This window comes from Manacus candei, unplaced genomic scaffold (assembly GCF_025592945.1).
Source record: "Manacus candei isolate 608988 ecotype Guabito, Panama unplaced genomic scaffold, ASM2559294v1 h1tg000071l, whole genome shotgun sequence".
Classification (NCBI taxonomy): domain Eukaryota; kingdom Metazoa; phylum Chordata; class Aves; order Passeriformes; family Pipridae; genus Manacus; species Manacus candei.
The window spans coordinates 423,140-435,561 of NW_026138119.1; positions in this window are offsets into that span (position 1 = coordinate 423,140).

Consider the following 12,422-nt stretch of genomic DNA (forward strand, 5'->3'; position numbering starts at 1 on the left):
CAGTCCTGCCCCGTTCCGGGACACCGGCGGGCCTGGAGAAACATGGTTATTTTTTCTCTCCCATTATCAATAAGCCCAAATTATTGCTTACTGTTTCTATTTATCTCGAAACGTAAATTTCAGCTGTGGCATTGGATTGACAAGGAATCCCTTCCCAAGGTGTTTTCCTAAAATAACCCCTCCGATTCCGCAGATCAGAGGTTATCACGGACAATAAACACTTTCACCCTCAGCCTCAGTTAGTCAAGGATAGATGAGCCCATCTTGCCCCCCTCCCCGCACCGCAGACTCGATCCTCTCAAAGCGAGGAACCTGCATGGTTTTCGCTGGAGTCGCGGTGCCCGATTCTGCCTCAGGTTTTGGTGTCTCGTAGTTCCGCGTGTGAAAAACGGGGGGAAAGAGTCAGAGGGCGACAGAGCTGGGTCCCTCATCCCCTCCCCCCCAGCCTCGCCTTTGCTCTTCCCGTAGAGATTCCCTGGGTATTTCTGAAATTCAGTATTTGCATAACACACAGGGAAAGGTGTTCCCCAGGAACAACCAGGTTATCCGACACACGCGTACCGAAACGGTCACATCTACCACTGATTGGAGCACCGCTCCGACCTGGGCGAAAAGGGACTATAAAGAGAGAAAAACAGTGGATGGAGAACTTCAAAGTGTGGATTTCGATGTGACCCCTGCAGATGTGAACACATTCGTTTGCAGTCTCGGTCAACTGCAAGCTCGGGGTCAACATACCAACCCCCCCCGGCCCCGGTGATGATCTTATGCTTTAGAAGCAGCGAGTTCCACAGCACAAACTCCGATTTGTTCAGTCGCTTGCCCACGTACAACGAGTTCCGCGTGTGCACAACCCTCATCGTTGCTTAAACCCGCTTTAGAAAACAAAACAAAAACAACTCCCAGCCCGAAATAGCCCGTCATATAAACTGATCGATAAATGCATTTACACTCCTGATTCTGGTTGCAGCAGTGCGGCTGAGGCAGCGGGGCACCACAGCAGAGCAGACTCTGCTCCGCGGCCGTGGGCGAGCCCCTCACCGCACCTCTGCACCGCTCCGCCCGGCTCGGAGAGGGAATTAACAGCAGGAAAGGCAGGAGAGAGCCGGCCTGCCCCGCTCCCCGTGCGGGCTCCATGCCTTCCCCAGCGGAGGCTCCCGCCCCGCGGAGCCCCGGCCGGCGGTGCGGAACCCCGGGGCAGCACCGGTCTCTCCCCGGCGACGGAGCCACGATCTGCTGAGACAGACACTGAGCTCAGATTCTTAAATATCAACAGCACACGAGCGCCTGGGTCTTAATTTTTACTAGTGTCAAGGAATAACCCATTGCTCATAAACGTAGGGGAAGACCGAGATGGTTTTTTATATGACAGGTTATAAGATTACTCTGGAGGCCAATGCAGCCTGTAAAAGGGGCTCCCACGTCATGTTTTCCTTAGCTGTGAAAGCTGGTGAAGGATGAGGGGTCACACACTCAGGTTCCCTCTCTCGCACGGAGGAATCTCCTCGCAGAGCACACTGAGGGCAGGGTTCCTCCCTGAGCTGCTTCCCAGCCATCAGCATACACCGACAGCCCGCAGTGCCCTCAGAATTTCGTTTCTGACACTTTTTATGCTAGAGAATATTTTCCCTGCCTTTGTGAAGTCAAGGATGCCAAGAAAAAGTGTGGTTAATTAGTAAAATTTTGTATTAAAGTAAGTTATTAATAAGATACGTTAATGTAAGTTATTGGGAAGACATTAAAATGCTGCTGTTGAATGTGAAAAGACAGTTGTGAAGCCTGTTAGACTTTGAATTTCAAGCTCAATTCCACAAAGAAGACAGAGAAACGCTGCATGTTATCATTTTGTTGTGAAGTCTTAGAACATTGTTGCTGCCAGAGCACGGGGTATAGAAGGCAAAACACAGTAAAGATGAAGAAGAATTTTCAGGGTAACATTTTGATTCCTTGTGGCAGGTGAAAGACATACAGAGTGGTAAACGAAGTTTTCAGTGCTCTGAGATACACAGAAAGAATGTGTGCTTCTAAAATACTATTACCTTGGAAAAAATATAATTTTAATTTCAATTACAGTTGTTCTATGAGAGACAGATGTGAACTGCTAAAATGTTTATAACGTCCCTAACAGTAAAAAAGCAAATATTAATTAAATGTGTTTCACTGATGGGATTTGATTGGAATGCTGTATTAATTACAGGACTTTCACCTCTAAAACTGCTGTTCTAATCCTGACAGTGTCCAGGGAAAACAATTTAAACCTTGTTTATATAATCTAAAATGATATAGAATCATGTAGGAATCTTAAAAAAAAAATACATTTCAGCCTTGGTTTCACTACAGTGAAATTCTTAAAAGAAGCATCTGCCGACACATACATTCTGGTCACCATCCTACAACACAACCTGGAATATTTCACACACTACTACATGCAAATCATATCTGCTGGATCCATAATTTGGAATGAAAAGCAAGATGTTACCCAAATTTCTCTTGCATGACACACCAAGACCCACAAATCTCCAGCAGGTGGAGGCAGGAATACTGCCTGTTGTTAGTGAAATAATAGGAATAAAATAATCAACAAAGGGAAGCTGGTTCCAGTAGCACTAAGCCAAGGTGCTCAGAGTGCATCACTTAGCTCTAGAGAGCTCATAAGTGCAGTTTAAAAGCATAGGATATGAAAGTATCCGTTATTTTCATTCCTAGTTACTAAAGCAGAGGATTCTTTCTGGTCGTATTTATAGGTTTTTCTTCTCAGGCAGAAAAAGAAAGGACTTTCTTAACATAAAGCTTTGCTCAAGGTGTGCCTTTATGCAGGGAAAAGCCACACTTCTCTCCACTGAGCATCCCCCGTGTATTCTGCACAGACTGAGAGGAAATGGGACCACAGAGCCAGAACCAACATTCACACCTGCATTCCCAGGGCAGGGATTCCGACCCCTGCCAGCCTCAGGTACCTCACATCCCAGTATACCCACAGGCAGGGAGATGCCAGGATCTTCTCCATTCTGTGCCTGTGAGAGCACACAGTGCTCTACCAGGCTTGGAGGGCACCTGCAGACCGTGGGGAAGAGAGCTGAGCTCTGCCGGGGGAAGAGCATTCAAACCCTTTCCATAGGTAAGGGATGGAAACAGAGGGGGGATAAGCCATTCATTTAGAGCCCAGAGACCTTCAGCACAAAGAACCTCTTTGGCCCTTGACCCTTAAGCTTCCACCAAATGTGAGGGCACCCTCTGCCCAGAGCGGAGCAGAAGGAACCGGCCCTGCTGACTGGCATTGCTGTCCAGCAGTGCTGCCGGGCAGGGATGACAAGAAGCACAGGCAGCCCAAGCCCTGCAGCCACCCCCTCCTCAAGGCCTCAGCCCTCTCCCTACTTGTCTTGGGGCTGCATCTCTGTCACCAAGACCCTCACAGGTCACATCCAGAGAGCCAGTGGTCCATCAGCTGCCTGAGGAGGAATCCCATGTGGGATCCCAAGGGGTCTGCATCACCTGTGGGCTGATTTAGGTAAATGAAGGCAATCAGTTTGCAAAGAACAAGGCTGTTTTTTTCTCTGGAGCAGAAACACCAGCATTTGAAGCACCATCATGTTGTAAGCAATTTAGTCCCCGTGTCGAAATGGGAGTGGAAATAAACAAATCTGCACTAGGATAATATTTTGAACGATAAATCCCATTTTAGCCTATTCTGCATGTTCTGTGGCCGGGTATTTTATGTGATTTGGATACAACTCCACTGGCACATTAAAGTTTATTTGTGTTGAAAACAATGGCTGCATCACTGCTGATAGAAGACTTGGTGTTACGCTGTCCATGCATATTTTATTTGATCTCTGTCTTAAATAGAACTCAGACCTTTGGGCTCCACACAGAGTTGGACTTTAGCCTTTTCCTGTAATTATTTGGTGTCTTGTTAACATTTTATGAGCACATCTGCTTAAATAAACTTATTTGATGTGCATTTGTTTTGGCTGTAGCATGCTGCATGGGATGGATGTGCTTTTCTCTTTGTCTTCGAAGGAAATCAAAATAAAGCTGAACAATGGAACTGCAAGGGGAATAAATTTAAATATGGTGTTCATTTCATTTAACAACAGTATGATACTGTTGAAATCAAATAGATCTGACAAAGTTTTTTACTAGGATTTAATATTTATACACTAAGAGTAGAACATTTGGATACTTACAACAGTAAAGCATTGATTTGTTTGCCAGTTGCATTGACTGATTGACATTGGAGCACCACAGGCGCAGTGTGTTGGTAGTAATGGACTGTAAAAAAGGCTGGAGTTTTAGAGGCTTTTTAAAACCACCCTTCTACTCTTTTTATTCACCTTCTGAATACTTTTAGAGAAATAGAATATCTTCAGAATTTTTCCCTGTTTGCATGAAAAGATCTCACCCATTTGTTGCTGTTTCTGCAACGGTGGCAGTATGTGGAGAAGGAGCATGGGGAGGCTGAGGCACGGCCGGCCCTTCCCAGCCACCTGCCCAGGGGTCTGTGGAAGGAGGGCACATGTCCATCCTCCTCCTCCCCCAGACTGCCTGCAGCCAAGGAGCCCCACATACCCCTCCAAATACTGCCTCAAGAATTCATTAAGCTGAGCAGATTGTGCACTCTCTGTACCTCTTAAAAACATCTGATTTATCTCCTTTGGATCTGTCGGTACCTTTGGTCATGTACTAAAAGTGTCGTGTGAGAATTCAGAGCTGCCTGCCAACCCCTGCCTCGAGTGTCCCACCTCTGGAGCGAAGCTGGCCTTGTCACATCCAACGCAGCCCCAGGAAGGGAGAATGACAGGTAATAGCAGAGGAAGGTTGGAATAATGTTAAGTGATTTGTCTTTCTCAATTTTTCCCATACAAAGTATTCCTGGTAAGGATTTAGACCTCAGATGCTGAAAATAAAACAAATGCAGAAACCAAAAAGAACTGGACTAAATGATGTCCTGTCTTTCTCTATCACCTTTCACCACAAGATGTTCAAGAGAACCTGGAGCACATAGAGATGTGTTTGCTGCCTGCTAGAATGCAGCAACTTCCAAATAAACAGCATCTTCACAGAGCAAAATTCAGCATGAGTTAAACCCAATCAAAGACATTAAAAAAGGAATAGTCTCAGTTTCTCAGAGTTGCAGGGAGGATTTGATACGGTCTCCTTCATCCTTTTTTGTTTCAGCTCCAGTAACAGTCCCTTACTTAACCTGCTTGAGCTGCTCAAGGCAAGCAGGTTCTGATGGTCCCTTCCCTGCCCTGGCCAGCCATCCCCTGCTCCCAGGGCCGAGAGAAGTTCCCTTGGCACAAGGTCACCGGGGGGGGAGAACACAAATACTCCCATTGGTTTTGCTGAGCTGTGACCTGGACATTCACCTGCCCCAATCCCCAAGCTCTGGGGTTGGCCAAGACAGAGCAGCCAGCACAAGGCAGGACAGCCCTGGGTGGGCAGACAGCTCTGCCCCCTCAGCGAGGCACAGCCCAAGCTGCACAGCTCTGCAGAACCATCAGGTCAGTCAGTAACTATCCTGCACCAAAACCAAAGGCTTTTGTGAGTACTTGACTTGAGTTTTTTTCCATTTCTCCTGTAAGTAAAGATTTTTTCCCCAAAATGTGGAATTAGCTTGCTTACAGCAAATCAGCACATATTCTAGAATGTCCTTGGGGCAAAATGTTACTCTTCCAACACCTTTGTTAATGAAGCAGGCTGCTGGTCATCGTGGATGTGGCCTTTTGTTTTGGTGCAACAGGTACTGATGTACAGGTTACTCAGTGTCCAGAAAGAAAATTTCCTCTGTTTTTCTAGCAATTATAATATGATCTCCTCACAGACTGTCACTGTTAGATTGTAGCAGAAAGAAGCAAGAGTCATACTTTTCTTGCTTTAATCCCTGCATTCTCTATATCACCCCTTGCACAACAGTGTCAGGGGCTCCTCCTGGGTTCCCTTATGATATGGTCAATACACTAAAACAACAGCACTGTCAAGAAGGCACAGTCAAACAAAATTACGACCACCAGGTTGGAAAAGACCGTCATACATCAGAAAATGTGACAAAAATTATGGATGACTCTTGAGCATGAATTTGCATGTGAGCATCTTCACTGATGCAAGTAGGACCAAGAGTTCTCAGGCTCTGGTGTGCACAGCCCAAGCATTTTGCAGCAGACTTTGCTGAGCACACACCACGTCTGCAGCTCAGGGAAATGCAGGCCCATGGTTACAGAATGCAGCACCAGCCCCAGTTTGTTCAGACCAGAAAGCCCCAGAACAAGCTTGTGCCAGTCCATTACAGAACATGAATGTCACCTTCCATGTACCTCCTGCTATTGCTGTTGAGAAGGAAGTGTCTCTGGGGAAGGCCTGGGCAGAGGGTGATGGCACCAATACCCTCTCTTTAAATCTGCCACCCAGGCAACAACATTCCGAGTGCATCCTCGGGGATGCCGAGGACAATTCCTGCCCAGCTGAGTAACTTTCCAGGGCTCACTGAAGAGGATGAAATATTTTGGTGCTCAGAACCCTATTGTCACCCTCCCAGATTACTCTCATCTATCACTTGCCAGAAAAATAATACAACTCCTCTCTCCCTTCCCCTGTATACTTCACCCCTCAAGCTAAACTGCCTCCAAGTCTTTACTTTTCCAAAAGTCACCGTTTTCCACCGGGTATTGTGTTGGCAGTGCTGTGCATAACTATTCCCTGTATTACTTTCAAAGCACGAGGAACTAAATGAGAAATTTTTTCCTAATCGGGTCAAGTCAAGCGCTAAACCTGCACCGTGGGAGAAACGCTTCAACCCTCAAACCTTTCTTTTCTCGCCTGGCTCCATCTACTGCTGCCGCCGCAGATTGCACACGGCTGAGGCACCAGCACAGCTCTGCCTGCCACCAAGAATCGTTTAAAGGCTAATGCTTCAAGAGATTAGGCAAAAATCTGCTATCAAGTGAAAGACAAGTGCTTGTTTGTGTTTACCCCGCGGCGTTTTTACATCAGAAGTGTGAAGTGGATTACAGGGTAGGATAACTCAGTGGAAAGTGAGCTGCTTCTCGGTGAAAAGCATTTTGGAGCCAGTTTAATAACCCACCATGAGACCACACATCAAAATTGTATTTATTTAGGGAGCTAATTGAAACAGAGCCTGTAAGGAGGAGCCGACATCAGAAGCGAGACGCAGTTAAGATCAGAGAACGGGCGGTGTTTGTGGGCAGAGAGAGCAAACAGGGAGGCCAAGGCTGGTAGCCCTCACCCAGGCAGCATTCCCACTGGGTGGGGTGGGCTGCCGTCGGGAGCTGGTTTGTCAGGGAAAGGCTTGTTCGCTCAAGCCTCTGGGTAATTTTCCCGAGTGGTGATACAAGTCTGCTTCCACCAGTGCTGGCACCCTGTCTGCTGCAGACTCCTCCCCGTCCCTTGTCCGTTGTGCCAAGAAGGTCAGCACAGAGCCACACCGTGCCCCCTCCCAGTGCCAGCTGAGCAGAGGAGAGAGGGCATCTCACACTTGGTTTGGCTGAACGAACGGTTTGGAGTGTGTGGTTATTGGCATTTTGTTAGTCTGTGCTGAAGGACATTCTAAGCTTGTTTGTTACCAAAGGAAGAAAAAAAGGGTGTCGATTGGAAAAGCCTGTCATCATTTAAACCTGAACAAGCATTTTGGGGCAAAATGCTGAATTCCTTATTCAAAATAAAGCTTCAAAATCAGGTTCTTAAAATCCACTCAGGTGCCTTAAAACCATTAATATCAATAAATAAAGTTTGAGTTTGCCTCCTGCTCTCGAAGCACTGCAAGTGGCACTGTCAGCTCTGAGCTGTGAGCACAAGGATTGGAATTTCAGTGCAAGGAGTCCCATATAGCCCAAGGGCTCCTGAAGCAAGGGCTCTAAAAGCAATATTGAATCCTATGACACCTGTGTATATAGGGGGATAATAGTCACTTATTTAAGAAAAGACTGAATAAAAGTGTCATGGGACAAACAGTTGCATTTTGCCTTTTATTTTCACTTTGGAACAGCATTTTGAGGCTCATATTTCGCAGAATTTAGTTAGAAACCCATGGTTGTTGTTGGGGCAAACACCTTCGAGGTGAAGTGTTGAATGTCAACCAGTTCCCTCTGCTGTGGTCCCCTCCTCCCAGCCTGGGGCACATACTCCAAGGTAAAACTTGCTCTAGTTATGTTAAACTGATAGTGTAAATAGAAAAGTCTTTTCCCTTTTGGTTTAAATGAATCCTTGCCACTTAAGTTCATGTTTATTTTTATGACATGGACTCTTTGTCATTTATTGCTCCCAAAGGGACTCCAAATACCATGATGGTTATGAGAGAACCTGCAAATATACTTCTGAATTGCTTGTGATTTATCCTGGTTCTGATGTGCATACTAACACAGCTGTTCTGAAGCCTCTTCAAGGCTTTTAATTATTAATTTCTGTACTTTGTGTTGCACCACGTGACAGTAATTGCTGCTGTGGGTAGGAATTACTGTGTCTGTGCTCTCTGGTAACAACACTGTCACTGGGAATTTCATATTTTAGGCTAATTGCTGAATGGCTTTGGAAGAGCTTGAACTTGTCCCCAGCAAGGGGACGTGTCATTTAAAAGAAAGCCCTTTGCAGGATCAGGATGCTGGGAAGTGCAGAGCCCAAGGGGGAAGGTGAGACCACCAGGAACCATGAAGACACACTGTGGAAGCAGAAGGGCAACTTGCTCTGCAAATGTGCAGCAAATTTCCACCTTCCGAGTGGCCTCGGACTCCGCTGTGCCTCTTACTAAAGACAGTACAAGAACAGGACGACCCTGCATACAGGCAACTTTTCATTCCTCAGAGCCAGTCACCACCAGCTCTAATTCCTCATAACTCCTTGAAAAAGCCAACAGATCCAAAGAGGTAACAGTCTGAGGGTGTCTGTGTGCCCACCAGGGCTGCTGAGGCTTTCCCACAGCGCTGGCCGAGCAACACAAAGCAGCAGAGCCCTCACCCTCCCCAGCAGCAAAGGGTCCTCGCTGTGGCACAGTCTGCATTGCCCTGAGAGATAAAACGGGTCCGTGGCTCTGTCCTGACTCATGCAACCAGCTTCCCTTGGGAGAGCTGGAGATTTTCCCACCCTGGACACACATCCTGCCAGGTGCTGCCTCTGGGCCCAGACCCACAGAACAGGGATGCTGTGGAGCTGGGTCCATGCACAGGACCTTCAGCAGTGACCAGAGAAGAACCCTCCCTCCCTGCTTCCTCCTCAGTTACTAAATCTGTTTAAACTAGGGGAGAGGGGTGAGGAAGTGAGACCTTTTGGAGAAGTCACATAGATGTTTGTTTTCCTTGAGGGTTTATATCAACACTGGTCTTGACATTTTGCCTCTTATTATGTGTGGCTCTTTAAAAGGTGAAATAATATTTTCTTTTGCTTGAGAAAAGGACAAAGTTCAGACAAGGCGCTCAACCCAAAATCATTTTCTTCTTTCCCAACAGTTTACACATTGTCTACGCTACAGCTCTGCATAAAGCACCACTCTGCAAACAGAAGGAGACTGGCAGGGAGATGCAGCTCCCCCGGGCCCACCCAGCCAACCTGGCCCCAACCACTCCATGTCCCTGCCTGCCCCATGGGCAGGGGCACACGGCAAGGCCACCCCAAAACACGGGTGACTGACTCCAATGTGCCTCATACTCTCTGCCCATCGAACCTGCCCTCACCTGGCAGAACCCTTTGCCAGCACAGGCCAGTGTGGGCACCCACGGCGGGGAGGGCACCTCGGCCCAGGCGGTTCATGCTGCCAGCAAGTCTCCTCTGCCTTTTCCATCCATGGCCTCCAGCAACAGGTCTGGAGGGGAGGCAGCAGCAGGGGCAGGGAAGGGTCAGACATGAAGTTACTGCTCCTGAATAGGAGTCCCAGAATCAGGAAGAGTCCTACTATAGCCCATATTTATGTTTAATTAGTGTTAGTCTTTAACTCATGTGACTCTTCACATGTATCCCAAAGAGAGTAGAAACAAAAGCCTTATTAAAACACAGGCTTTAAAATTATTTTTTTGTTGCCCCTTATGAAGAAAAGAGTCATCTAAGCAGGAAACCCTGGAATGCAGAGGCTCAGATATGATTGAGAAGCAAACCGAGTAACATGGGGAAAAAAATACATATATATGTATGAAAGACATAGATGTGGGAAAACTGCTGACTTCAGAAAGCTGCCAGAGTATTCAGATAACTTCTGCTGATAGTTTAAGTGAACAATTAATAATACAACCTGATGCAGCTCCACAACCTGCCCTGAGCCCCATCTGGGAGCCCCGTCCTTCTCTGCAGACGTGGGAGCTGACTGAGCAGGCTGGCATGTCACTGCCTGTGCACCACACAAATGTGGGGGGAAAGAAATGGGGGATCAAAATTAATTTGGTGGGGAAATTCATAAAACAGGGCCAGACGAAAGCAGTTTGTGAAAAAGGATGGTGCTGGGCTCACTTCTGGTCATGTTAGGTACACAAAGACCAGGCTCCTCTGTTAACCCCTAAAACTGTCAGACCCTTTCTTGGGTTTCTAGTAGATTGTGTCTTCTAAACCTGCTGGTAACTCAGCAGTGCTGATGCTTGGGGAAATAATGTATTTTCTACTTGGAGTTGATTTTTAGTAAAGTTGTAGTTAATTTTTGGATGAGACAAGGTTAGCCACTTCTGCTGCCCTTTGCAGACAGATTTTATTTTGTGAAAGATGATGGAATTTGGGATTGATTACATTCAGTAGAAAGTAAATATAATACTTAAATTTTAACATACTAATTGCTATAGATACAGATCATGGGGTTATAGGAACAGTATATCACTCCTTTGCAGAATTATTTTACCCTAATATTTAATTGTAACTTAATGAATCTGTATCATATGAAACCAAATAAAAACAGACCAAAATAATAATCTGCAAACTTCTGGTAGTAAGACGGGATTTTTCTGTAACTCACGCATTTCTGTTTCAGATATATTTTTTTTCAGTGTTCATTTTGGGAATGCATTTTACAGACAGTCTTCAAGCAATACAAGCCCACAGAGCACGTATCAGCAGAAAGTTTGCAAATGTTTTATAGAGTCACATAATTGTTTGCGGTAAGAAACGAACAGTGAGGCCACGTCGTGCTTCTGAGGTGGGATGGAGGGGTCACTCGGGGTGATGTAACCTGCCTGGGTGACTCTGAGGTACCGACGCATTCCCAGTACCTCAAACCAGCTGTTCAAATGCTGTAGGACATGCCTTGGACCTCTGACCCGCAGGTGAAGAGGGAATGAACGCAAATCACAATTCCCCAATTATTTGGGGGTGAAATGTGACACTGGAATTAGTGCTCACCAATCAGGTTAACAAGTTAGCTGAAACTTTATCTTTCCGTACTTAAATTACTGGGAAATCATCTTGCTGCCCTGATGGAAGAGATACCAGTCATTCCCTATTTCCCAAAGGGCTGCAGGGTCCACCACTGTCTCCAGGCACGGCCCCAGCTGCCCAGCCCTGCCACAGCCCTGCCTCTGCCTCGCTCACGTGGGAGCTGAGCAAGCAGCAACACACCTCTGCTCTTGAAGCCCCCTAACTGATCGTGTCTCTCAGACATTTATCTACAGGCAGCATGAGGAGCTTGCTGTCAGATGAGAAGCTCATGAGAATCGAGGAGCTCTCCACGTCCCCAGCACCTCTGTGCCATTGGCACAGATTGCCAGCCTTGTTTGGGAAGGGTGGGTGAGACCAGGAGTGCTGCCCTGGAGTGTCCAGCAGCAGCTACAGCTCTGCTGGGGGGCTGGAGCTGAGACATGAACCCCTGGCCACCCCCCAGTGGGTGCAGCTGTGCTCCCACACCACAGCAGCTGGGCAGACCAGCGCTGGCAAACCAGGACCACAGGCACTCCAGCATCCAGAGATGCCCCTTCCCCTGACAGCTGTGCAGTAACTCTGGGGCCCTGTTACACAAGTGATTCTGGGGGAAGGCTGATGCTTCTCTGAGAAGCTTATGATAAATATGGTGCATGCTGTCAGGGTAAGATTTATCCTTTCCTTTCATTCTACCAGCTGTCAAATGTGTTTGATTTTTCTCAAGCCTTGAGTGTTGCAGGAATTTAGCCAATAAATACAACTGATGATGATTTTCACTTTGGTTTCAAGCATCTGCCATTCATAACGAAGCCTGAATAAAAATGTAAGAAGATTATTTTTAGTTTTAGAATGTGGCAAAGCCTTGCTGCAAAAACATGGTTTGAGGCATGAATAATTAACTTTTTTTTAAAAAAATCAAGGTATATTGAGCTCCATAAAGCAAATGAGTGAATCCTCCCCAGAGCTCTGCCTTGGCTGTTATGTATCCAGCGTGCAGGGTGTGGTGTTGCAGCCGTGCTGCCTGTGGGACGGCCAACTCCTCAGCTCCCATTGAACTTCTGTGCTTTTATCCTGTCTTACTGGCA